Source organism: Camelus bactrianus, chromosome 12 (genome assembly GCF_048773025.1).
Source record: "Camelus bactrianus isolate YW-2024 breed Bactrian camel chromosome 12, ASM4877302v1, whole genome shotgun sequence".
Lineage (NCBI taxonomy): Eukaryota > Metazoa > Chordata > Mammalia > Artiodactyla > Camelidae > Camelus > Camelus bactrianus.
In genome coordinates, this window is record NC_133550.1 from 58296 (window position 1) to 85470 (window position 27175).

Sequence of the window (27175 nt, forward strand, 5' to 3'; positions counted from 1 at the left end):
CACCCCAGATTCTAGTGCAGTTTGTACTGTGTATCCTGTCTTATGCATGGGATTCCACTGTCCCCACAGGGAGGAATTTCCTCTTCTATTGAGTTAGTATCAGAGTTAAAGGAACTGTGATTTCTAGGCCTTTGCTCTCCATGTGTTTGCATTTGGCTGTCAATAGCGATTTTCCCTTTCTTGAGTTTTCATTGTTCAATTAGTATTTTTGAAAATAACTATTAATATGTTGCATCGGTCTCCCTAGAAACTTGATGTGTTTGTGGTTTTCAGTTTTCAATTTATGAAAAATGTAAATACACACTTGATTTTAAGTAGTCCTTTTTCACTAGATATTTGGTTACCTTTTTATAGTTAAAATGTTTTTTTCCCAATGAATGAATCGGTGTGCATGTTTTAAAAGATACCTTACTTTTTATTTTTCTTATTGTAACAGTTAAATTCATTGTAGAGAATTTAGAAAATACGGATAAACACAGTCATAACTTCACAATGGCCTCTAATCTCACCTAGGCATACAGTTGTAAGGTTTGAAATTGAGAATTACAAGTCCTCTCATATTGTTCTTCTTTTTCAAGTATGTTTTGGTTACTGAGACCCTCGAATTCCCATATGAATTGTAGCAGCAGCTAGTCAGTTTCTGCAGAGGAGCCCGCAGGGATTGTGATCGAGTCCAGGTTGAATATACGGATCGTTCTGGGGAGCACTGCCATTCCAAGAGCGCTGTCTTGTGATCCAGCAATGTGCGTGGTTTGTCTCTCCAGGTATTTAGGTTTTGTTTAATTTTTTTTTTAACAATGCTTTGAGTTTACAGAGTTATTTTACTTTTTTTTTTTTCCCTTTATACTGAGGACAAGTGTGCCAGGTACCGGGATCAGAAGTGTATTTGAGCCCCGCCACTTGCTGCCACAATGGTCGCTGCGCTCTTGCTTCACCCGCTGTACAATCTTGCACAGAATAGGACCTCAGTAACTCTCTCTCTCGAATGATTATATGCTTGTTGGATGATGCTTGAGAGTCCGTGTGATGATTTTTTTTCCCCAGCCTTTCCCCACTTCTTTACTATGCCCTTTCTCTTCCTTTCCTCCAGCCTGGGTTTCAGTTTACCTGTGGCATTGATTTTTCTTGTCTGTAGACACTTCCTTTCACTGGTTCACGATAATTTTACATGTGGGCTGTGGAAACTTGCTAGATGTCAAGAAAGAGCCAATCCATTGCATGCTAGTATTTTTAGAGTGCATTATTGTTTTATCGATTGAAATTAAATCAGGGTGACCCCCTGAGCCCTCCCGTGAACTGTTTTTGCCTTCCTACTGGTGATAATGCTCTGGTTGCTGAATGTGCCCATTCCCCATACTTGGTTTTGGAGTTAAGTCACCATCAGTGGAGCCCTCTCTTTAAAAGATGAAGTAAACATTTGCTCCTTCTCCCTGGTTGGGGACTTGGATGAGATGAGGTAACAGATAAAGAATGGAGCCCCACCTCATTCTAACACCCGCTCGTTCCGTTCTTTCTCCACGGAAAAAGAGTACAATTCAACACTATAAAGACTGATTGTGAGCAAATGAGATAGACAGGACAACCGATCATTTATTAAATATACTTTCATGCCAGAAACAAATGTATTATACACACAAAAAGCACACAAAGCACGGTAGTACCGTGATTACAAACGTGGGTCCGAGTTCGAGTCCTGGAGTGACCAGTCCTGTGAGATGGAGAACTGGTAGGTCGGCTTAGCCTCTCCCGGGCTTGTTTTCTGTCCTGCAGAGATGGGGCTCGCTAGGCGTCCCTCCCCCGTAGAGGTGCTATAGGGTGCAAATGATGCGCGTGGGCAGCCCGGGCACAGCTGCTCCTTCCTCATAAGTGCAGGAGAGCATAGCTTTTGTGGTGAAGGCTTTATAACAGCCCCTTGTAGACTCTCAGTGCTATGAAGGGATGCCTTGTGCTTTGGAGATGGGATTCTCATTTCTGTAAATACCCAAGAATTGTGTAATTGGGCCCTGCTGATTTGAATGTATTCTTTAGAAAGTACATATTGTAGATATATTTTTCAAGCATGCATGCTTTTTTCTTTTATTATTTATAGTTCTACCCTCTCTCTTGGTGGGACTTTTCATGGAATCCAGGAAAAAGCCCTAAGCCACCTAGCTCTTCACACGTCTCCGTGGCGGTTTTCTTCCCTGACTAGAAGAGGGTTCTGCATAGGGAATTTTCTTTGTTCCCCTTTTCTTGGAGTCTCTCTGTCTGTCTGCCCACCTCTCACCTGTCCAACTGTCCATTTCTCTACCCACTCATTCTTCTGACTTGTTCCAAAAACCATTTCAGGCAGCTTACAGAAGAACAGATACCAAATAAACAGGTGAGGAAATGGGGCCAAGTTCAGACAGTGAGGCTAGGAGGCGAGCCTGTGTGAGGGTGGCAGGCATGAGAGACACGCGTCTGCCCTGTGACTTATAAGATCGACATCAAGAGTGTGCTTGAGGCTCCCAGCAGACACAGGGAAACAGGGCTTGTGGGAGATGCTCACTGGCTGTGAAATAAATAAGTGGCTGAGGAGAAGCCCAGCCTTTCCAGCTACTAAGGCTTAGGAGAATATTTTGAGTGTCTTCAACATCAGAGTATTTCATATTTTCTTTTATCAGAGTTCTACATATAGTTGGTTACATTCTGTACCTGGAAACTTCTACAAAATTTCTTCCCACGTGAGTCCCATGACTCGGGTATGGGTTGGTTCTGCTCATTGACTGGGGTTGGCCAGAAACCGAAAATGACAGCTTCAAAGGAGCCTGGGATTTGTCAGTTATGTTTTGTCAGTACGGTAGAGTTCAAAAAATGCTTTCACAGTATCTCTCCATCTGAGGCGGCAGCGTGCTCTCTTACCAGCATCAGGAGCTTAGGGCCTCTGGATGGTGGGGGCTGACTGCATTGCCGTCAAGACAGCTGAGCTAGTCACTGCAGGTGTTTTTCTATTACGTAAGGCCTTTCATGGTCTTTACTTGAATGTTTCAACAGGGAGTTAATTAACTGAGTCAATTAACATTTAATAAATATGATGCTTTGTTGAAAAGACAGTTATAGACAGAATATAAGCTCTGAAGCCTTTAAAAACGGTTTCATTACTGAAATTTCAGTAGGGGAGATACACAGTTTATCTTATTTATGCCTCTCTTTTAAAGTAACAAAGAAACAAAACAGAAAAGGCAGAGGATGGTTTCTGTTCTTCCTTTCTGCTTGCAGGTGCCCTCACCTCCAGTAGCATCCATCCAGACACATGAACTGACACTGGCCGTGCTCTGAACTGCCTCAGCCCTGAAGATACAATTGACAAATAGAAGGGGGCCACGCCCTGTTACAGCAGGTGCTCTCACTTTGTGGATCCTTATGTAACTGAACGGTGTTAATCAGGATTGCCCGTTCTACATTGTGTGGCGCTGCTGCGGTGTCTCCTAGTTACTTGTTTCTGTAAGTATTCATGTATTATTCCCCACTGCGTGGTACTACACGTCTAAAAATGCTTTTTTCAGATGAAAAATAATGTGCATTTAATATAATATGTTTAAAAAAAGGGACAAAAGAGTCTATCCTGGTCCCGCTACTCAGAGATAATAATTAACAATTTAACATTTATTTTCTGTTTTTTCGTCAGTGTGTATCATCTCTGTCATAAAAACCAGTGAGCACTCTGTCCCTGTTTACTGTTCGGAGACCTCCATTTTCCATTTGGCTTATTACATGTTTTTCTACAATATTCTATCTCCCCTGGCATGAATTTTAAAGACCAGTGTAGAATTCTGTCTTATGGAGGCATCGTCCATTTTACTTCGGACTTAAATAAACTTTTAAATTCCAAGTATACTTAACTGAAATACTGAAAAGAGAACTGTGGTGGTACAGGAAGGCCCCTAACTCCCTTCCCATTATTTCCTGGGAGTAAAAGCTGTTGAAAATTTGGTATATATATTTCATGACCTTTATGCCTATGAGATACATATATATACACATATGAGAAATCAATGTATAGGTGTGTGTATATATGCTTTATTTAAAAATGAGGCCATACTATATGTTTTTCTGCAGCACGCTTTATTCACTCAGGGGTATATCATGGACGTCCTCCCACTCCAGACTCACCCGGCCCTTTCAGATAGATTGGAGGGGTCTCCTGATGTGCGGGTGTCGTCTCTTGTCCACGGACACATTTGGTGGGAGAGTGCTGTGAACAAGGCCCTGGACCACGGCGAAACGCCGGCTCCCTCAGGGCCCGCAGCTCGCCTTGATTTACCGCATCATTGTCTTGATGGTGGACAGTTAATTTTTCTCCATTTTCCACTGTCAGAAAGAATGTTTGAGTTGCATCCTTCTTGTACAGACATTCCTGTGATCTTGTATGTGTATTCCTTTAGTTAAGGCTTCTGGAAATTTAGTCCCTGGATGTGACGTTTACATTCATCACAGACTCCTTTCAAGTGACTAGAAATTCCTTCTCCATTGGGGAATGAAAAAATGCACAATTACTTATGTAACCAATTCTCTATCGCTGGATATGATTTCACTTCAGTTTTTCTTCCCACCTTTGTAAACAGTGCTGTGTAAATGCCCTGATGGGTACATCTTTTTGGACTGATTTTTTTTTCCTAAAGGAAACGATTCCTAGAAGTGGAGTTGAGTCAGTGTGTATGTACGTTTTTCAGAGCTTACAAATCCATTGATATGTCATCCTCTGAAAAAGTCGCTCATGATTTGTTCTCCCACAGATGGACACTAGCTAGAATATCTTAAAAATATTTGCCAATATGATAAGCAAAAGTGCTTTTTCATTGTTTTTGTTTGCATTTGATAACCAGTGAAGTTTTGAGCATTTTTCACTCATTAGCCATTTGACTTTTTTAAAATGAATGATTCCTCTTGTCCTTTGCCCACATTTAAGTGAGGGAGCTTCTTTTTGCTTTGTGACAGCTTTTTGTATGTTATGAAAATTAACTTCGTGAATTCATCAACATGTATCACAGAGCTTTTTCTTGTCATTTCTTTCCTTTCATTTTGTTCAGGAAGTTTTTTGATTTTTGTTGTGGCTCAAACTATTCTTAGGATAGTAAATGTCTTCCTTATGGGTTTTATCTTTGACATTATTCTTAGAAATACTCTCTTATAATGGAATATATCTCTTCTGTAGGTTTTTTTAATCTCTAAGATGGAGATTATAATAGTAAATGTTATAGTGAGGAGAAGTTGAGTTAATAAGAGCAAAGAGTTGTATTTGCTGTTACTAGTACTTTTTAATATTTACATCACTATCTGCAATTTATCTTGTGGTCATTATGACAGGAATGGAATTTATTCTTTCCAGGTGATTCTCTGTCCCAGGACAATTATCGAATTCATAATTTTCTCTTTGATTTGAAATCCCAACTCTACAAAACACTTACATACACTAGAGTCTTTTTTTGAGCTCATGGTTCCCTTCTGTCAATCTCCTTTCCTTACTCCAGCACCATAGCTTACATATTGTAAAAATTTATTTCATCACTGGCAGTCTGATTTTTTTTGATTCTTTTCTTCCATCCCAAATTTTCTTGTCAAGTATTATGACTTTATTATTCCTGAAGAATTCCAAAATATTTTGTTCAAGTTAAAAAAAATCAGATTGGAATTTTCATGGGATATTTTAGTAAGTTTTGAATTATTCTTAGGAGAACTTACATCTTTACAAAACTGCTTTTCTCCATGCAATATGTTTATGTCTCTACATTCATACCTCTTACTTTAACCCTCAGTACAGTCCTGAAGTTTGTCCATTTAGAATATGGGCATTATTTTTGAATTTATTCCAGATTATTTTTTATATTTTTGTTAATTTTGTAAGTGAGAATTTTTTGCTATTATATTTTTAAATGCTTAAAACTGACATTTAGAAAAGAAGATTCGTTTTGTCAATACTCACTTTGTAAATTGTCATTTAAAATTGTAAGTATTAAGTACTTGTTCCAGAATCCTTTCTTTTCTGTTTTTAAAAATTTGTTTCCAAGATTCTCAAAATGTTCATAGCTAAGTAGTATAGGTGGGGAGACAGATGGAGAGAGGTAGTGTGGCTCACGTACAAACTGTGAGCACTTTCATGGCTGCCTTTAGGCTGGAGAAGCTGCAGAAGATCCCAGGTTAGACTAAGGGTGGCTTTGTATGCACTTGAAAGCCAGCTTTCCTGCCTGTATGGTGAAGCATGTTGGGCTTGGCAGGTAGATGATCAAGGTCTGATCAAGGTCATTGGCTACACATAGCGCTGTGTCTGTGAGAACTGGAGACCATTACCATGGGAAATACTTGGCGCCAGGAACACTGCAGGGGATCTGGGGAGCATGTGTGTTAAGGAATTTCCAGCCCTGGGAGTGGGAAAATCAGACTCTGCATTCAGATCTGAGTTTGATTTCATCCTCTCTGGTTTACTGGTCCTCTGAATTTTGTCAAGTTATCTACCCGCTTTGAACTCCTGTTTTCTTGTCTCTCAAAACAGGAGAATTGCAGCCTGCTGCTAGAGTGTTTGATCAGGGTAAATGATTTGTGTCTATAAGATGCCACGTACAGTCACAATCTCAGTGAGAAATGGGCTGTCACCTCTTCTTCTGCAACTCAGTGCTCCATAAGACAACGGGGGAAATCCAGTCCCTAATTTGTATGTGATGCAATGAGGAACAAAATTAGCGTCTTGCCTTTCCCTAGCAGTATTCTTACTTCTTTGCTTCCTTTACCTCTTTCCTCCTTTACTCTCCCCTTTCACCTCCTCCACCAAAAGAGACTGAGTCTGTCTCAGAACACTACATTCAAATTACTTTAAATGTTGGCTCATCCCCATGAAATTACAGTGAAATTAAAAATAATCTGTACACGTCCCAGACATGATTATATTTGATTTACACACACACACACACACACACACACACACACACACACACACACACACACACACACAATCAGGCTACCTCCCATTTGCTGAGATAGAAGGACCACTTTTTCTGAGTTTTCATTCACTGAGCGTGAGAGCAAAGTCTCTTAAGCAGAAATTCGCCTGGCTTTTTGCATGGTTTTTTTAAATTGGATTTCTGCTTTGTGTCCACAGAAATAGTCTCCTATTAGAAGAGGGGAAGTGGAGACATAGATATTCTGCTGAGATATTGGTGTCATAATATTTGAGTTGGAAAGGACTTATGACAGCATAGATTCGTAACTTTTTATGGGTGAGAATCCATGATAGTGTAACTTGGACAAGAACCCGGGTCTTCTGTCTTCATGTCCACACGGATGAATAGGAAACTGGGTGGGGGATGGAAGGGATCCTTGCTTGAGTTCCGGGGTCTTGCTAGTTTCCTTTGTTCAGCTGCCTTTAGTTTATGTCCATGTGGCCTCTCATGGGAAGGTCACTCTATCCTGATAGATTGAGTTTCTAATCAGCAAAACGGTCTGGACACACTCATGGTTCCCAGAGATTTTCTGCTGACCTGCTGACACTTTATATATATGAGACCTAAGAAACTGCTGGATATAAAATCCTTATTGTTATCATTTGCCCTCGAGTTCCACAGGAATGGGGTGCTGTCTCAGGCTGTCTAAGGCCAGCTCTGAACAAAGATAGGGTTCTAGGCTTGCAGCTGGACACTCCCCAGTCGAATGGGATTTCCAAATTAGTTTTTAGAATCAGGCAGATTAGTTCAAATCTTACCTTTACCAGTTATTAGCTTTGTGACCTTGAGGAAGAAACTTTACTTTTTTGGGGACAAATTTTCTTTATCTGTAAATAAGTCCAGTATTTATTTTAGGGAATTTGTTTTAGAATTGAATGAGCTAATTCCCTCATTTATTCCTAAAATACTGATCACATGGTTCTATGCTGGTGACTTAGTGGTTGATTACTAAGGGACTCAGTAGTGAGAATGTGGGTGAGGCTCCCAAGATAATAGAGCTTATATTCCAGGATATGCTTGTAAAAGACTGGATTGCAGTGGATTTTTAGTAAATGTCCATACCTTTCCTAATCCCCATTGATTGTGTATATATCTTTATACTAATATATGAACAATTTTTTATTGCAATTTAAGTCTTTTTGTAGTATTTAAAGTATGTAGCTATAACAAAAATACGTGAAATAAAATGATTTGACTTTTATTTTCTTTTCAATAAGCAAAACAAAATAAAATAGAAAAGAAAAGAAAAAGTTTTGAAGGAGTAGAAATAATTTTATTTCCGTGGAATCGATTCCCTATGTTATGTTTTTCGGTTGTGTTCTTAAACAGCATATAAAATTGACAGGTTTTGACTTCAGTGTTGATAGCTGGGTGAGTATAGATTCTTTTTGTGGTTGTCTGTGATGAATTATTTGCACTAGATCATAAATAGTATGCATGTTACATATTGGAAACGAAGAAACAGTGGAGACATACTACCTCCAATGCAGTCATTTTGTTACCGAGTCCAAACTCATTCTGCTCACCAAATGACAGGCTAATAAACTGGGAGATGAGGTGTTGGAGCGAGGAATAGTGACTTTATTTGCAAAGCTGGCAGACCCAGAAGATGACAGACTGATGTCCTGGAGAACCATCTTCCCCAAGTCAGAATTGAGTCTCCTTTTATACTAAAAAGGGGCGGGGCTGCAGTTGGTTGTTGGAAACTTCTTGTTGTATGAATTGCTTGTCCTTTGAATCCGCTGTTCTTGCAGCTGTCCATGTGGATCAAATCATGTTGCCCCTGTAAAACCTCCAAAAATAAAACAAAGTTATTCTCTATTTTGCTACTTGCCATCTCTACATAAGTGCAGATTAGTTAGCATCCTTCAAGATCACAGGCAGGAGAAGAGGCTGTCCTGGATATTTCAGTCTAAAGGCAACTTTCTTTTACAAATGGTGCAGAGATAGCAAGTCTGAGCCTAGAAAACAGGGCACAGGGTTAAAGCCAAAGGAACAGACTTAACATGGGGTCAAAATTGTTCTTTTGTATTACAATTCCCTTTTCCGCTTCATAGATAATTTTAGTAAGAAACATGAGCAATTTTGTATTTTTGCTTCTTAATAACCGATAAGTGGGCCAACTATATTTTTGTGAGCAGGGATGCTGTGCTGGCATAGGGGTCACAGCAAACTCTTGTTGGGGATGGCCGACCCTGGAACATGTCTGATGCCCCGTGAGTGTTGGTGACGGTCCCCCTAGCCAGCGTCTCTCTTCAGGAGCCAGCATATGGGCATTGATATCTGGAGACCTCATTTTCGGCTGCAGGAAATTTTTTAGATACTGCGATTGAAAAATCACTCCAGCTGGGGATAATTAGGGAAAAAAAGGAAAAGGAAAAGGGTTTGGAGTAGAGTAGAAGAGAAGGACATCAGATCACCGAGCCTGAGTGCTTGGCAGCGGGGCTTCGGGGGAGAGGGGAGCAGACGTGGTGAGGGGCCTGGCCCCGGAACCAGCTCCTGCACCTGTCCCCGTGCCCAAGCCACATAGCTTTTAATTGGGCCACCTCTCTGGGCTGGATGTCACCCTGGGCAGAACTTTGAGAATCGAATGTAAGGGGTGGGCAGCACTCACCTGGGGGTTCACTGTGGATTTCGGTCAAGTCCACAGTGCCTTTTCTGGTCATGTGTCTTCACTTGTCCTTTATCTCAGGATCTGAGGAGGAGGAGAAAGGAACTCAGGTAGAGATCCAGGAAGATATCCGACTGTGTTAAGAGAGGACAGACACAGTGACACGGGGAGCGAGGACACTTGCAGCAAAGTAAAATTACTTCACAACTATTGCTTCAGAGTTGCAGGTGTGAGAGAGCCTAAGCCTGTCTCAGAGTGCAGGGGACAAGTGGAAAGGAATGGCAAAATTTCCACTGAAAATTGAAATTTTGTTAAATAGCCTGCTACTGTTGCTTGTATCACTTGAATGAATGCAGGCATATTTCTGTGGGCATTTATAGGTTCACTCAACCCCACCAGCCCCTCTTGCCCCCATCGGGGATGGGATTTCTCAAGCACAGTGCCCCTCCTGCTTGGGTGGGCCACGCTGCGTGTCCTCGCCTGGGGCCGGGCTGCTGCAGGGCACTGAGTCCCCGAGGCTCTGCCTGGGAAACACTACAGGAATATCTCTGCTCTCGACTGAGGGCCTCCTTTTCCCCCTGCAGTGTAAGAATGCCGGTGACTGAGTTAGAAGTATGCTCCCAAGCTTTCCGTGTACTTGCCATTCAGAAGCGGACACTGGAAGCTTCCAAATTTCTCCAGAATGCGTTCTACATTCACCTTCGGCAGGTGAGTGTATGTCTTTACACAAGTGGAGGAATTTCTGCCGTTTTCCTGGAACTTACTCACCACTAGTCCATCTGATATTTCTGTGCTAGTATTCAGTATGGCCTGCTGAAATATGTGGAGTCAGATCTTGAAACACTGATGAAGAGGATCATTTATTTTATTTCTATATATGATAGCCTTTTACTTTCAAAATTCAGAATTTTTGGTTCTTTCAGGAATTTTTGGGGGTTGGCGAAACAACTTTGCTCTTACCATCTTTGAGACCTGTTGCTTTGTGCCTCTCACCTGTCTTCTGTCACTTGTGAGGCGATTCCATTTGTGACCCTGTCCGGGTTGTTCATGTTATAAAACATATAGTCTGTTAAAGTACAGTCCCTTTTACTCCGAAGGCATTCCACAAATACTCCTTAAATCTGGGTGTGGTTTTAAGAAGACAGAATCATTAGAACATATGCTTGCAGGTTGCTAGTGCAAAATCCCCAAATCAATAGTCTAGCTCAACATCTATAATCTTTCTAATCTACCTTGGATTTGTATGGATAAGTGAAGCAGTTTGCTAAGAACTCAAGACCAGGGTTAGAATACAGGCTGGTGTAGCTCAGCAGGTTCTCCTGGGCCAGCGCTGTGCCAGAGGGCGGGGCAGAGGGGGAGAGGTCTGGGCCTTGGGGAAAGGGGAGGGCCAAGAAGGAGGGGGGTCCTGCCGTTCCTGAGCTCAATGTTTCATGGCAAACACCTTCACCAGGTGAAAAACTTGGAGTTTCTTCTAAGAACAGTAGGTTTGAAAAGAGTCCTAAAAGCACGGGAGTGACAATATCCCATTTGTGTCTAATATGGGAGAGCGGCTGTGGGGTCACTTGGGAGACTCTTGAGTCCAGGTGTGAAGTGTTGGTGGCTTCCACCTAAACGGTGGGACAGTCAGTGGGACAGGCAATGGGAAAAAACGAACAGACTTTAGGCATGTTTAGATGGTAAAAAGGAAAGGATGAATGATGTCTGTGAAGGTAGGATGGAGTTAGGCCCAGGTTTCTGGGTGGATTAATGAGGTAAGTGATGGTCCTGTTGTGCTCTGAGGAGGGAAAGCTTCAGAGGGAGCTCTGGGGGAAAACTGATGAGTTCAGCTGTGAGTAAAGTGAAAGGCTGTTAAATGTGTGGTCTGGGAGCTCAGGTGAGAGCCAGTAGTGAGTAGCGATAGGGGAGAGAGACTGTCAAATCATGTTGTGCGCATACAAATAATTATGATTAATGATACACTTACGCATCTACATTCTGGATTTAAAACCCATTAACATTTTGCTATATTGACTGCAGAGTTTCCTAATTTTTTTAACAGAAATAAAATAAATAGAAACAAAATAGTGGAGTTAATGAACATCATAGAGCTGATGTGTGTCCTTGTATGTATTTTGATACCTCATCTGTTTATAACCATAATCTATACAAAGTTAACTAGTTTAACATAAGTGTTAAACAGAGGGACGTGACACACAGTGTTGGGGCTTGAAGCTGATCTTCTCAGGCAAAATATGTCACCTCTTTGTGCCTTAGTTCCATCTTCTGTGACTGCCCCCGGGCCCCTCATCACAGCTCATTTCCTAGACTAGATGTTGGGAGGGAGGCTGCTGAATGGAGTAAGAAGTGGCAACTGCTAGGGACACTGAAGAGAGACACAAAAAGTGATTAAAGCCGATAACCTCAGTACAAACAAATACTCTCAAAGAGAAAGAATCCCGCAGTGTTTTGAGCCACTTAGCGTATGGGAAACAAAACCACGTGGACCCAAAGCTCTTGAGCATGTGAATATTGTGGGTGGGAGGGTGTCATCAGAAAAGGGTTGAGAAAAGGCCTTTTGGTTTCCCTTGACGATTCCAGTAAGGATGGGGAGCAGAAGAGAAAACACCCTGCTTCACAGTGGAAGCTGCTCTTTTGTGCAAAAATGACCAAAGGTTGGAGAACATTCATCAGCGGTGCTGGCAAATGAAGAGACTTCGGGATTGGGTGGGGCACTTGCTGCGACTTCCAGGTGACCTGCTGGCTGGGGGCTGTGAGGCGGGCAGTAGGTTGGCAGGTTGACCCGGGCATAAACCCTGGCTCTGAGGCTGCTGGTCTGACTAGCAAACCTGGGCAACCGCAGTCTTAATGGGGCAGCTCGGGATGTGGCCTGGGACACCTGCCATTCTGAGGGCAAAAAGAGGGCTTCCCTGAGGGGGTGTCCCTGCGGAGAGTGGAAACGTCCTCCTGCAGGGGAGGAAGAGCCTCTGAGCAGGGTGCTGGATGCACAGGCAAGACCACCCTGAGCACGGAGGGTTTGGGGAGCCGTAAGTCACATAGTGGCCCGAGCAGCCTTGTTCCTGAGAAAATAGAGGGAGAAGAGGCTGAAAAGCAGACTACGGTCAGACCCTGTGGTTGGTTATGAGTGACAGTAAAGGACTGGTCCGGCAGGCACGAGAGAACCCTGTGGGTGTCCCAGTGGGGGCGTCACACCGGAGGGTGTAGCTGGGTTACAGACTTTGCCACTTATTAGCTGTGTGACTTTGAGCAAGATCACCCCACCTCTCTCTATATATCTTCATCTGTAAAATGACACAGTGACAAGCTCGTGTCATCAGAAGGCTTAGTTTAGCTCTGATCCTCTGTGTCCAGTCTTGTCAGTGCTTCCCTCCAAGGTTCTGCATTGGCTGCTCTTACCCTCAGATGGGAGGGCGTAGAGGGATATTGTAGCACCTGACGGCAGGAAGGGGTTGTTTTAAAAACAGACATGTAGCCGCCTGCAGCTGCAGGCCTGCAGGCAGTTTGATTGATGGTCCTGGAGAGGACTTTGGAAGCCTTAGCATCGTTTTAAGACTTGTTTTCCCTTGGGGGCAGCATTTGCTTTTGCAGATTAATTTTGAAGGTTTGGGCTTCTTGCAAAGCTGTCTTCAGAGATGGTTATATACGTAACATATCGTATAAAATAAAACGCTTTTATTTAATGTGTGGGACTTTGCAGCTGTTGGGAACAGCTCTGTTGGCCTGGTCTCCACGGAGGACACTAGGGGTCAGCAGAGCGTGCGGGAGAGCAGGTAGCCCGCCATGCTGCTTCGGGGTGTTCTCCCCAGCACAGCACTGTGCTGAGTTGACTCTTCTCTGAGTTTGGTTGCCAGATGAGCAGACAGCAAATTAATGAGTTCTGGTCGGATTGTATAATGACAGGAAGAAAGAGGGTCCCGTAGATTTTCTGGACTAGAACATTCTTTTGGTTCCTGATCCAGTGTGTTCCATTACAGAATTGATGAGTTGTGTGTATTCTGGGACTTGTCGACTGAAAGAAATGTGTAGCCTGAAAGTTTAGAGTTATGCTTTATTTGGCGGGAGGAGTCGAGGCGGAATTAAAGCCTTCAAATCTGTCTGAGGGACTGCTCCCAAGAAGTAGGGGAGGAGCTAGGATTATATAGAAACTTTACAACAAAGACCAGGGAGTTGGAAGAATAAAAGATTGCTTGTTATCTAAAGAAATCCAGGCATCTCAAGTTCAAGAATTTAGTGATTTTCTTTGTATGGGAGGAAGTAAATATTTTGGCTCATTGAATTCATTTCTTTTACAAGCACCTAGTTATCTAGGGCCAGTATTCTGTCCTTTCATATTCTGAGTCCCCTCAGAGGGCACCATTCTGTGTGGCTGCCTAGGTTGAGCTATAAGCCTGTCCTCCCTGGGAGATGGTGGCAGCTGCTGATGACTTGGTTTCAGCACTCTTTGTTTACTGACATGGTTGCCGTATTTTCATTCACATTGTAGTATTTTCATTTACAGTGCTCCCCCTTGGTCCTAAATTCGACCAATAATTTGAGAGACATTTCATGACCAATTTTGTCCCAGGGTGCTATGAAGGCTCATTCCTAGTTCAGGTTGAAGAAATTTCTGACCTGCCATTCAAGGTTTTAGGTGTTTTTATCAGGCCCTGTTGATACTAAAAGTTCTCTGGATGGCCTGTCTTACTAGTCTGTTATGATCCAGGAAATGTTTACCCTTCGTTGCTCATTCCCATACCTAGAATCACACTGTTATAATTATTTTATGCAGGGTTATAAATTTTATGTATTTCTTCCATATGATTTGCCATCATCAATCTTGTTGTAGGCCTAGCTACACTTTGGGAAATGTAAGAGAAAACAATCTTATAAAATAGACAGGATATAAGTAATACAGTTATTAACGTTAATAAAGTTACGATTAAGAAATTAATAGTCAAGAAGTTATATTTTTGGGTTAAAATTTTTCTTGTGTTTCTGACTGAGTTTGAGTGATCTTACGAGAAAGTTCGTATTTATGGTCAGGCTTCGAGCAGGTATTAATTGGCCAGGTGAGGTCTCCCACCTTGTAAGATCAACAGTGGCCTAAACAGAACTATAATTTCCTTTTTAGAATAACGTTTCTGAGGGCTATCTAGTTAGAGCCTTGGAGTAGGGAAACCCACCAAGGTAACACAGAAGTACTAGACATAGGTAATTTACCATAAACTTAACAATTGGAGTAGTTCATAATCAAAGGTAGGAGAAATTATCAAAGTAACTGGTATACAGGCCTGGTCTGGTGTCTTGGGTCAGCTGTCTACCTCATATGTCGTCGTCTTCTCATCCTGGCCTGGTAGCTTTTTCTCCATTTGGGCCTTGTTTAAGGTGAGCAGTGCTCTATAGGCCAGTGCACTGCAGGGGCTCTTTCTGATTGGAAATGAATCTGAAAGTCAGTTTCCTTCAGCTTTGCTGTGTATGGTCTAGTTAAAAGTACCTGATAGATTCCTTCCATTCATGTTGGAGAAAATTTTTTAAGTCATGCCTGTTCCAGTATGTATAATCCCCTGGCCGCAGGTCATGGGGCATTGGATCTTTACCCAAGGATATATTACTAAGCTTCAGAAAGAAACATACAGTGTCCTTTTAATAATTCAATTAAACTTTGCAGCAATGTAACATGACAGCAAGGAATGATCTGGGAAGTGTCTTACTAAATATAGACCTCAATTAACAAAACGAGAATTTAATATCCACTAAAATATAATCTTTTTCTCTCTAAAGTTCCCTCATTTTTATCAAATATAGTCAAATCAAGGTGAATTTGTTTACAAGTTGTCTGATTATTTGATCATATAGGCTCTTTTAAATTGGCTTTGTTGGAACTTTTAATAAGGACTTTTAAGCTAGAATGTTAATAAGTTTTGTTAAGGCCAGGAAAGCCCCATCAAGGGCTTGTCATAGATTTCTGCCTAACAGATTTAGGTAAATTCTTTTCTTTTTGAAGTCCTTAAAATACCTTGAGGTTCCTATACCTGTTAGGAGACGATCTTCCTAATTTATCTCATAGAGCCACTGGGGACCTTAAAGATTTTAGTCTCTTGAGGGATCAGATAGAGAGAAAAGATAACTGTTCTAAGTCTGCTTACATAGGTATAATTTATCAAATTGACGTGAATCATAAGTAGTTTAAGGAGAAGAGTTTCTTTATGTCTGGTAAACAGGTTAAAAGCCAGTAGTATTTCAGACAAAATCAAAAATTGTAACCATATTCATCAGTTTACTCAGTCCCACGTAACTAATTCTTTTAATCAGAGTTTTCATTAGACCTTTAAAATTTCTTACCCAGTTTATTTCAGTGCTATAGTTTGAAATTTATTAGAAATCAGTAAATCTCCTTGAAGAGAGAGTATTTTGCAAAATCATCAGAAGAAAACAATTACCTGCCTATAAATGACAACAGAATTAACAGCATGGTTAAACAACATTACACTGTAATCTATAAAGAAACCTGGTCACAATAACCAGAATTATGACTGGTAACATTTCAGATATACCAGAATGTTAGGGAGTCCATATAATTTCTAGAATATCTATATTAATAATATTTTCTCATACAATATAACCTAGGAAGATTTATTATTCATTTGACAATACTTCCCATGTTAGTTAACATGCCAAATGAAACTTACTACTTTAAAATCTCTCTTTGAGATGTTTCAGGGACCCTTTGTAGCATCCCATAGTTAACTGGAGACTAAAAGAATTTTAATGAGAAATTGATATTTGGGGAGCTTGTTAAAAGTTTTCAAAACACTTGGTCTCATAAGCGTATAGATCACTGTAAAGTAGTACTTACTCATTAACAAGAAAATATTTCAAAGGTAAAGGCACAACAGATCACTTAAGTCGCATAAGAAGTTTTACAATTTGTTACTGAAGGTGGATTAATATTTTAAGAAAATTTTGTCCCCTTAACAGAGAGAAAACCAAATCTAGTCTTGTACCAGCTTACTTCTAAGATTCATTTACTTTGCCCAAATTGATTCTAAACTTAGCCAATTCTGACCACGTACAAAACTCTTTCCTCAGGGTTCCTCTTCCACAAGCCTTCCCCAGCTTTCTATACTCGTATTAGTGTGTCCCTTATTTTTTCTTCCATTCACAAGTAACCAGATTCAGGACAAAGTCACTATTTTTCATTAACAAAATATAATTCCATTCCTTATATCTTCCTTTACACATTTATCTTACCTTCCTAGGATACTGAGATCTTTCCCTTAATAATAGAGACTATTTCAGAGTGGCACCAAGCATTTATTAATATTTCTAAACACCTTTAGTTTCTCTGTAAGAGGAAGTAATATGTTAAGTAATTCATATTTCAATCTTATTTTATCTGAAAATGGCATAGCTATTTAATAAAATCCTATCATTTGACTTAATTTAGCACAACTCTAGAATTTAGATACCAAACATTTAGAGATTATCTTAAGCATACATTTTAAATATATATTTTAAAAAATTTACCCAAAACTCTCATCTCATTTGCATTTAATTTACTTCAAATTTTATCACACCACATTACTATTATTTTTTTTGACATATCTGTAACATATATAACAGGATCTTATTTGACTTTCATTAAACCTAGGTACAGTAAAGGCATTATACTTAATATTGATGAGTTTAAAGATGTCTATATTAATTAGAACACACTTAAACTAAACAATACCAAGTGTTATCTTAATATTGAATATTTTCCAGTTCACGTGAACCTGAAGGTCAAATTAGTTAGTTTTTATTTTAAAAATACTTAATTTGTAAGCTATTACTTTTTACGTCAATTAAGCAGAGCTCTTTGACTTTGTTTTTTTTCTTTTTTTTAGCTGTAGAAATATCTCACATCTATAATGTGTACTCAGGCTTATAAACAGACCAAAGCTAGAGATCTCATAGCTTCACTTTAAAACTTACTTATAAGATAGGTATAATAATAGTTGGAGTAAGCTTAATTTGCTTTCTCAAATCACTAAGGCTTACTATTTATGAAAAAGACATTTAAGATTTCTTGACAAAGTCTGACGGACCCATCAGAGTTCTGAGTTCTAAAATGCCAAAAATTTCTTTGGCCTTAAGTTTTCTCTCATTAAGCTAATTAGGCTCAGTCCTATGTCACTGTTTGCTGTATATAGATTTCTGACCTGCAAGACAATGACAGACACTTCCAGTTCCCCAGAGAACTGCTCTGTCACGCAGGCCCAATTGTACCTCCTTATTTGGCTTTTTTGTATCAGTGAGAAGAGCTTTAAACAAAGAATTCCATGTTTTAAAACTTTAAGGTTCAATTTATCTTGTCTTCCAAAGCTTACATAAGGCATTTAGTAAGGTCTCTTTTCCTTGAATTATAAGTTAAACCCAGGGTAAACCTCTTATTATATTTTTCTATTAGCCACTGAATATTAGTTTTAGTTTTACATTATATTGGACGGCTCATGTAACTCTATTGGTTTCCTTTATTTTGTTCAATTAATATTTTCTGAGGGACAGAAATGTGCCCAGCCTTGTAATACCAAGAAGGGGAAGCGTTTTTCCATTGAAACAGATCTGTCCCACAACATAATTAAGCAAAAAGTTTATATAAAGCCCATTTAAACATACCAATTTTACAAACTTTTATCTCAATTTTATTAACTCTTATACCTTTAATTTTAATATTTATTAGGTTTAATCAATAATTTTTATTTCTAGAAGGAATGCCAGAAGCCCTTTTCTTCTTTTCTTTTCTTTCTTTCTTTTTTTTTTTTTTTTCACTGTATCTAATTTTATAGAAAAGTCTCTGGGATACCCAAGTTTTAGCCAAAGAACTTAGGCCCTTCTCAACTTTTAATTTGATTAATGGGTCTGTTGCCCCAATCATTGATCAAATATCACAGTCTACATATATTATATGTATCTATCCCTATAAATACATACATTTTAAACTGGGGCAAATAAAACGGACTTCTTTGAACTTTAATTTTGGGGGGCAGTAGGTGACCATTTTGGCCATTTTTTTTTTTTAACTTTACGTAGTGTAGAATCAAAACCTTGTCTCAAAATCCAACAATGTCCATTTTATTTATGTCATTCAAAATAACCATCAAAAAAAATTTACCCACTTAGGATAATCCACTTATCATTTTTTTTTTCTGCTAAGAAAAAAAAAATCTTTCGACATTTTTACATTCTTTTTTCCAGTTACTCAACCTAATTAACATTAATTATTCTAAGATTTTATTAACATCTCTAAAAGCATTAATGGGAAAGGAAAAACATAAATGTAGCTTTTTAAACCAGTTTTTGTAAAATAAGTTCTTAGATTAACCATTAGATATATTTTCTACCTTTAAACTTGATTTTAATAGGTACCAATAAAACGGCTGTTTATAATGAGAGCTCTTTCAACTTTCACCAATTTAAAAGTTTTCCAAATTAAGGGATCCATCATATGGCCATCAATTTATATATATATATTGATTTTAAACGAATAAGATGAAGAGGCTTTTCCAAATGAGAGTAGGGGTGATGCCTAAATAAAATTCAAAAGTTTACTCTCCAAAAGGTAAAGCAGTTCATGGTCCAGACTGATGCAACAAAGGTTAAGATGGCAAAATGCCTGAAAATTGGTACAAAGGATTGTTGAGAATCCCAATTTATTTGTGTGGTCACCATATGTACACAATACTTGTACCTTTTGCAAGGCAGAGTCCAAATTTTCCATTAAAAACAAAAAGGAAACATATATATACATACATACACACACATAATACACCCAGCGAAAGATAAAATGTTTATATTTCAAAGACACAGGAAGAGAAATCCAAGTTCCCCCTAAAAGGGTTTTGGTTTTTATAAGTCCAGAATTCCAAAAAATGTTTTTATCAGGCCTGGTTAGTTACTTTAAGAGGGAGATTTTTTTTTTAATTCCCAATTAAATTTGTAAGTATTGTATGTATATAAACCTGGCTGGGGTATTAGTTGGAGGCTGGCAATCTGTCATTTCTTTATCTTTTTTTTCCTTTTCTTTCTTCCTTCCTTTATTTTTCTTTTTTTTGAAAGTTCTATTCCCCATTCTAAGGAAGGGTTGTCAGAATAAAATTACTAGTAGGTTTTCCCGCAGGGACAACTCGATGGCATGAAGTCTTTGCCTATACCACTCCTGCAAGTTTCTCAGTCATCCGAGAAAACTGTTACCAGCCAGGAAGGGGGTCCCATTTTTGGAGTTGAAAGGTTCCTCATAAGAGTTTTACTTTTATTCTGAAAAATTCAATGGAGGTAACCAAATTGAGGAAAACATTAGACCAGCCTCTTACCTAACCACTCAGTCCTGACCCCAGTATCTTTCAACATGGACCCACTCTGGAGGTCCCCACTGGGTATTTTCCTGGTATCTTTCAACCAGCCCCACCTTGGACGTCTCCTAAAGATGGGTGTTTCCCGTTATCTTTCAACCAGGCCCCACACAGTATGTCTCCACTGGGTGGGTTATTCCCCCACAGTATCTTTCAACTGGAGGGCCAGGTACCTGGATACACCGCCAAATAAAACTCAGGATTATCACCCAATATGGGAGATCCGAAAAACCAAGATAGACTCACCCAAATTCATCTGGACTCCCCGAGGAGGTGGATGGGCACAAAGGGCCACTGCTGGTACCAAGGCTCCGGATACTCGGAGAATTCAGTTGGAGAAAGTCTGCTCTGGGTCCCTTCATGGTGTCCAAAACTGTTGACTGAAATACATGTGCAGCCTAAAAGTTAAGAGTTATGTTTATATGGCGGAAGGAATCGAGCCGGGATGACAGCCTCTCAGATCGCTCTGAGGGACTGCTCCGAAGAGGTTGGGGAGGAGTTAGGATATATAGAAGCTTTACAACAAAGACCAGGTAGTTGGAACAATAAAACATTGTTTGTTATCTAAAGAAAGCCAGGTATGTCAAGTTAAAGAGTTTAGTGATTTTCTATGTATCACGTGGGCTCATTGGATTCATGCTTTAGACAAGCACCTAGCTATCTAGGGCAAGTATCCTGTCTTTTCTTATTCTCATTCTGTTCAGAGGGCACTGTTGTGAATGGCTGTAGAGGCTGGACTTCAGGACTGTCCTCGCTGGGGGATGGCGGCAGCCACTGATGATTTGGTTTCAGCATTATTTGTTTACAGATATGGTTGCAGTATTTTCATTCACATTGTAGTATTTTCATTCACAGACTGATTGTGGATAGTCTGGAAACTTGGAAAGGAACCGAGATAGAATTACTGCAGGTACCTTCTACTTTAATATTCCGTGTGCAAACATAAACACGGATGAAGCATACATTTGAATTTGGTGGTGTAGGGAATGGTTTCTGCACATTACAGGAGAAGGCAAGGCAGAATTCCTCTACTTTGTTGGCAGGGATGTGGGTCCACCTGTCTTTTCTGTAGCGGTTTCTGAGAGTAGTTTATGGTAATTAACAAACATTGACAAACGGTGGCACACATTGCATTTAAGAGCTGGCCTGTGCAAACTTGTGTATTGGACAGGTGGATTGGAGAGAGATGTAGCCCAGGCCTGGGCTCAGATACAGGTTTAAATCGCCATTTCCTCACCAAAGGGCCTTGAACTAGAGTGTAACCTCCCTTAATCTGTTGGTGAAACAGTGAAATGTGCATTATAATATTCGTTTGTTCCTGGGATTGTTGTAAGATGTGAACAGTATTATAACACTCATGAAACACTTAACAGGCACTTAGCATTGTTCACTGTGTCTGTCCGCCCCGCTTAGCGTGTGTCACAGCCGTAAAGGTAGCATGTGCATGTTGAGGATGTACTGGTAGCCCCTTGAATAGGTTGTGAATTTGGTGATTTCCTTTAATCCTGGAAACTCTATACGCCATGGGCAGTTATTTTCATTGACAGATGAGGAATCTCAGGGTAAAGAAGACTGTGTAATTTGCCCAAAGTCAGACCATAATTTTGGGTGCTGGGGCCTCGTTTCAGCATGGGCCCCTGGGCCTTCTGCCCTCTCCGTTCAGCCCCAGAGCCAGACGTGGGGTCGCCTTTCTTCCAGCCCAGAATATCCAGTAGGCAGCAACACAAACCTGGACCTGTGCTGCTTAAGCAAAACTCCGGAGGGGAGGCAGGTACTAAGGGGATAAATGTAAAAACAGAAGACTGCAAACTGTGATCAGCTCTGAGAAGGAAAGGAGCACGCCTCGCCACGCAGAGCTGGTAGCTTTCCCTTCGGGGCTGCTCTGGGGGCGTTCATCTCAGCTAAACAAACTCCGGTCCTGCACCAACGCAGGAAGGCAGGGCGCGTGTGACCAGGTTGACTTGGCCTCGTTGATCATACTCATTCCCCTTTCAGTGGCAGCTCTTACGGGCACTTACCTAGTAAATAGATTTTGGCCATTATCATAACGCACTTTGCTTGGTAGTTTTATTGGCCTCACATTTGAGATGAGGTAATTGAAGCTGGGGAGTTTGTTGCATGCGCGTGATTACCTTGGAAATACCCCCACTGGTCTTTCAACCTAGACTGGTGTGGCTGTTATATCCCAGCCCTGTGAATGGCATCGTGTAGCTTCTACCAAGTGGCGCAAATGACTGACACTGATTTTTCTTAATTCGCCGGAAATGGTATGTGACAATAAGAGAAAATGGTAGTCAGAAATTGTTTGGAAAACTAGAACAAAATCCAGTTCTTCCCCAGCTGGGGAAGCGTACCCAGTGTCACTCACCCCACTCACTGCCTGGCATCTCCTCCCTGCCAACTCCGTGTTCAGAAGCCACTCTGAGCCTTTGAAGAACATTTTGCCTCATGACACTGTTGACAAGGACTTGCAGCCTCTCTGTCCCTGGTTAACTCTCTCTTCAAAGCCATTTAAATTTTATGCAGGCTCCTCAGCTCAGATGTAAGAATAGCCTCTTTAAACTTCTTGATGCAGCTCCTTAGTGAAGATCTTGTGAAGGAAAACTAGCCAAAACCTGGGAGTTATGCACACAGTGACTGCAACCTCAGCACTTTGTGAAGTTCAGAATCAGAGGGGTGGGAGACTCAGGAAAGGCTATTTAAGGTAGAAAGGGGAAAGTGAAAGGACTCAGGCAGTGTGAGACTGAAGCATCTCGTTCCCAGCTAGCAAGGCAGCTGCGTTCAGGATGGTATGTGAGGAGTACAGAGTTCTCACAAATAAAGAAGTGGTGGGATGGGAGGGAGCACAGATAGATTCTTTACTAGGGAATGAAAAAGTGCGCTGAAAACTTCCTGGTTGAATAAGAGGACTGTGACATGATGTGCTTGAATTTTGGAGAGAAAGGTTTTGTGGGGATAGGCCTAGGAGAACGCTGTCTGGCTAGGGGGTCAGCACAACAGGGAACCACAGAGAACATGGCTGACCTCAGGGCCCCTGCTGGGGGAGGGGCTGCCCGCCATTTTGAGCCCTGGGGGCTGCTTCTGTCCCTTAGCTGGGGCCTCAGAACTCCTTTCATATCCCAGTCCTGTTGATACAAGAAAACAGATGTGGGGCATGAGAAGGGCTGTGTCCCAGGCTTTGGTTGAGCCCCTTGAATGTGCCCCACCAGACGTGGGTCCTTGGCTTCATGCAGGAAAGATTTCAAGAACAAGCCACTGTTGAGTAATGGTAGATTTATTCACAGAGACACATTGAAAGGCAAGAGAAAAGCCACGAGTTGTGGGGTTCGGATGCTCAGATTAAAAGTATGTACACACTTCACAGACAGAGTGTGGGCCTTCTCAGAAGAGGGAGAGAGAGTGGTGACCGCGAGGTGGCGCTGTGTTGCTCGTTTGCTTCGGCTTGGTTGTTTCATATGCTAATAAGTAGACTGAGCAGCCTAAGGGCAAGGGGCTGGGATTCCCAGGGAGTTGGCCATTTCCTACCCTGTGACCTTTTGTGGCTAGCCTTGGGATGGCCATGGTGCCTTGGGGCATGTTATTCACCATGTTACTATTACAATGGGTGTAGAATGAAGCTCAAGCTCTGCTAGAAGAAGTTATATCTCTTCATCTTGAGCCTCAAGGCCTATTGGGGATTGAATCCTTCACCATTTTGATGTTAATTGTTGTGGCCTTCCTTGAATGGCTGTGCTCTGCCCCCTTCCATCCTGTCTCACTGTGATGACACAGAGAGTGCAAAGCCCGGGCCCTACTCATGCTCCTGCATTTAACAGGGGGATGGGTGGTGTGGGCTGAGGATGACTCTGAGTGGTGAGAAGGATGTTTCAGATTTTCCCACGTGGGACATGGGGACCTGCCAGCAGCCACTGCAGATTTATCTCACAGGTATTATCGCTTGTGTCACTCATTTGTTTCTATTTTTCTTTTTTTTTTTTTTTAATATTTAATCTAAATTTAATATCAGGTTTTTTTAGGAAACAAATTTCTCTTTTTCTTTTCTTTGGGGCTCTTTAGGGTTTAGGTAATTAGGTGTATTTATCTGTTCGTGGAGGCCCTGGCACTTGAACCCTGGACCCCGGGCACTCTAAGGACACGCTCTACCACTGAGCTCTACCACCCGCCCCATCATCTTTTACTTTTTGCTTTAGCTGCCAAGAATCTTACAGTTGAATTTCTAGTCGGCCTTTAACACTTACCCTAACTTCATGGCATTCATTTTTATGACTTTACCTTCCCCTGTTTTCATTTAAGTATTCAATTTCCATTTTGTCTTCACTCTCACTTTTGTCTTTTTGTTGTTATGGTTGTTAAGCTGTGTTTAAAAAAATTGTTTAATTTCTCTTTTAGCAGGAGGCTGAAAGTAAATAAATATGTAAACAAACTTATCACACTTAAATATTTTATACTTTCTAAGCTGTTTAGTAGTTACTTAAAAACCGAATTGAATACTAAAGTGATAAAATTTTTAAATTATTTTTTAATTTTTTTATAAAGTTATAGCTGATTTACAATGTGATATAAGTTTCAGGTGTACAATAGTTGCACAATTTTTATTTTTATGTTCCATTTATAGTTATTGTAAAACATTGGCTATATTCCCTGTGTTGTAAGATCCATCCCTGTAGCGTGTTTATGTTAGATGGAGCAGTTTGTATAAGAAAGCTGGGTAACGCAGAGTCTGGGGAGTGGCTCAGTCTAACCCATGTGCATGGGCACCCTTCCTGTCAGAGCCCAGGCCCTCACTCCTCTCTGCAGGGGAGTGAGTGGAGGCAGCCCTCATCAGCGCTGGCACCACCCTCTCAGTGGCAGTGACAACAGTGACTGTCTGTGGACATGCAAATTGTTGTTCCAGGAGCTTTACATGCATTTCTGCATTTAATAATTAAAGCCCTCCTTTGAGGAATCATTTTATGTTTTTAATGAATAATACAATTTATTTTGATTTTGATAGACTTCAAACCTCCAGAAATTTTACTGGAATAGTACAATAAACGCTCAGAGCATTTCACCTAAAAGGGCACTCTTTGCCCTTTTGTGTCTGGCTTACTTTAGTATAAACTTTCAAGGTCCATCCATTTTGTACCTTCAATCAGTAATTTATTCTTTTGATTTGATAATATCTTTTTTCTTTTTTTTGTTTTTTGTCTACTTAAAAATATTTTCATTGAATTCTAGTCAGTTTATAATGTTGCATCAGTTTCTTGTGTACAGCACAACACTTCATTTACATAAGAAAATTCCTGCATTCATTTTCATATTCTTTTTCAATATAAGTTACTATAAGATACGAAATATATTCTCCTGTGCTATACAGTATAAACTTGCTGTTTACTCTATACATACTATCTGCAAATCTTGAACTCCCAAATTATTCCTTCCCACACCCTCTCCACTCAGGTAACCATAGTTTGGTTTCTATGTCTCTGTGTCTGTTTCTGTTCTGTAAATAAGTTTATCTTTTTGTTTGTTTGTTTTTTTTTTTTTTTAGATTCCATATGTGAGCGATCTCATATGGTATTTTTCTCTCTCATTCTGGGTTACTTCACTTAGAATGACATTCTCCAGGTCCATTCATGTTGCTACAAATGGCATTATTTTATTATTTTTTTATGGGTGAATAGTAGTCTGTTGTACAAATATACTACAACCTCTTTATCCAGTCATCTGTCACTGGATATTTAGGTTGTTTCCATGTCTTGCTATTGTAAATAGTGCTGCTGTGAACATTGGGATGTAGGTGTCTTTTTGAATTAGGGTTCCTTCTGGATATGTGCCTAGGAGTGGGATTGCTGGGTCATATGGGAGGTCAATTTTTTGTCTTTTGAGGAACCTCTATACTGTTTTCCACAATGGCTCCACCAAACTGCATTCCCACCACAGTGTAGGAGGGTTCCCTATTCTCCACAGCCTCTCCAGCATTTACTGTTTGTGAACTTCTGAATGATGGCTATTGGGACTGGCGAGATGTGATATTTGATTGCAGTTTTGATTTGCATTTCTCTGATAACGATATTGAGCATTTTTTCACGTGCCTATCGGCCATTTGTATGTCTTCATTGAAGACAAGTTTCTTTAGGTCTTCTGCCCATTTTCGGATTGAGTTGTTTGTTTTTCTTTCTTATGAAGTGTAAAAGCTGTTTATATATTCTGGGAATTAAGCCCTTGTCAGTCTCATTTATTGCAAATATTTTCTCCCATTCCATAGTTTGTCTTTTTGTTTTGCTTACTGTTAACTTTGCTGTGAAAAAGCTTGTAAGTTTAATTACATCCCATTTGTATATTTTTGCTTGTATTTCTATTGCTTGAGTAGACTGCTCTAGGAGAACATTGCTGAGATGTATGTCAGATGTTTTCCCTATGTTTTCTTCTAAGAGGTTTATAATGTCTTGTATACATGTTTAAGTCTTTAAGCCATTTTGAATTTATTTTTGTGTATGCTGTGAGGGAGTAGTCTAACTTCATTGATTTACATGCAGCTGTCCAGTGTTCCCTACACCATTTTCTGAAGAGGCTGTCTTTAATCCATTGTATGTTCTCACCTCCTTTGTCAAAGATTCAATGACCAAAAATTTGTGGGCCTATTGTTGGTAATTTTGTTTATCCGTTCATTGATGGATGGATATTGTTTGTAACCTTTGGCTACTCTGAATGATACTGCCATGAATATTGATGTGCAAGTTTTTGTGAGAAAATGTTTTCATTCTGTTGGCTGTACAGTTGGCCGGCCATATCTGTAGTTTCCACTTCATGGATCCAGATGGCTGATTGTAAAGGGACTCGAACATCCTTGGATTATGGAATCCAGGATGGGGGGTTCCTGAAACCAACCCCCCGAGAATACTAAGGGATGACTCTTCATGTAGGAGTGAAATTGCTGAGCCATATATTTCTAACCTTTTGAGGAAACAGCAGACTTCTCCAAAGAAGCTGCACCATTGTCCCTTTCCACTGGCCGCATATGAGGTATCTCTGCCTCCTGAACAACACTTGTTATTGTCCATGTTTTGATTATAACCATCCTGGTGGGTATAAAATAAGATCTCATTTTCATTTTGATTTGGCTACTGATGCTGAGCTTCTTTTCATATGCTTTTTGGCCATTTGTGTATTTTTTAAATCCTTGGAAAATTTAAAAATTGGGTCGATTTTCTATGTATTGTTCAGGTGTAAGCATTTGTTATATATCCTGTATACAACTC

General features: G+C 40.3%; 1 protein-coding gene across 30 annotated transcripts in view; it reads left to right on the forward strand.

Annotated features, from left to right (window-relative positions):
* The window catches only part of LOC141579332 (uncharacterized), a 147208-nt gene that overhangs the window by 51370 nt on the left and 68663 nt on the right, over positions 1-27175 (forward strand). For 28 of the 30 annotated variants that reach the window (XR_012510491.1, XR_012510493.1, XR_012510483.1 and 25 more), the window contains 2 exons: positions 3241-3465; positions 10152-10275. The gene's annotated coding sequence lies outside the window, so the exon portion shown is untranslated. Of the gene's footprint in view, positions 1-578; positions 765-3240; positions 3466-10151; positions 10276-27175 lie in introns of all 30 variants that reach the window. The other 2 variants (XR_012510470.1, XR_012510471.1) reach the window with 2 other exon arrangements.